Source organism: Orycteropus afer, unplaced genomic scaffold, assembly GCF_000298275.1.
Source record: "Orycteropus afer afer isolate SDZICR_OR568_19922 unplaced genomic scaffold, OryAfe1.0 scaffold00343, whole genome shotgun sequence".
NCBI lineage: Eukaryota > Metazoa > Chordata > Mammalia > Tubulidentata > Orycteropodidae > Orycteropus > Orycteropus afer.
This window is the reverse complement of record NW_006921930.1, coordinates 3,159,870-3,160,799: the sequence shown is the minus strand read 5'-3', so window position 1 is coordinate 3,160,799 and position 930 is coordinate 3,159,870.

Sequence of the window (930 nt, the reverse complement as noted above, 5' to 3'; positions counted from 1 at the left end):
CAAGACCAGAAGAACTAGATGGTGCCTAGCTGCCAATGTCAACCACTTGGAAAGGGATCAAAATTGGAGATCCTGAATAGAGTGGGAGGGAAAATGTAGAACAAAATTAAAAAATACAAAAATGACCAGAATTACTGGTTGAATAGAGACTGGTAGAACGCTTGAGACTATGGCCCCGGGATATCCTTCGTGCCTGGAACTGGACTTACTTCTGTGGATTAGCTCTCAGCCAAACAGTAGAATGACATACAAGCAGAATGCCTACCCCGGGAGATGCATTCACCTAACCTAGGGAGATACATCCCTTAGATCAGTCAACCATGAAGTATCAGAAGGGCAGAATTTGCATAGAAGGAACACTGGACACACAGAAATGCAGAGGTAAAAAGAGTAAAGACGAGGTAAAAATATGGAGGATATGAGAAGAGAGCTTTTTATTGTTGGGATTGTAATCAGGGCCATGAAACCAAATGTGCAAGAGATGTTGAGAGTAAAATGAATCAACCTTGTAAACTTGTACTCAAATCACAATTAAACCAAAAACCACACTCTCTGCCATCGAGTCAGATCTGACTCATAATGACCCTCCTTGGGTTTCTAAGGCGATATCACTACAGAAGTAGATTGCCTAATCTTCCTTCTGAGGAGTGGCTGGTGGGTTTGAACCACCAGTCTTCTGGATAGTAGTCAAATGTCTTAGGTACTAAATCACAGTTAGGGAAAAAGAGAGAGAGAGAGACACCTCTAGCTTCAGTGGCCCAGGAGCAAGAGGCAGAAGTGAAGCCCAAGGTTGAGAGACTTTCACCCAGCCCCTAGAGCTGACACTTTAAACTCAGATTTCTAGTCTCCTAAACTGTAAGAGCTCTGGTAGCATAGTGCCTAAGGCACTTGACTGCTAACCAGAAGGCTGGTGGTTCAAACCCACCAGCC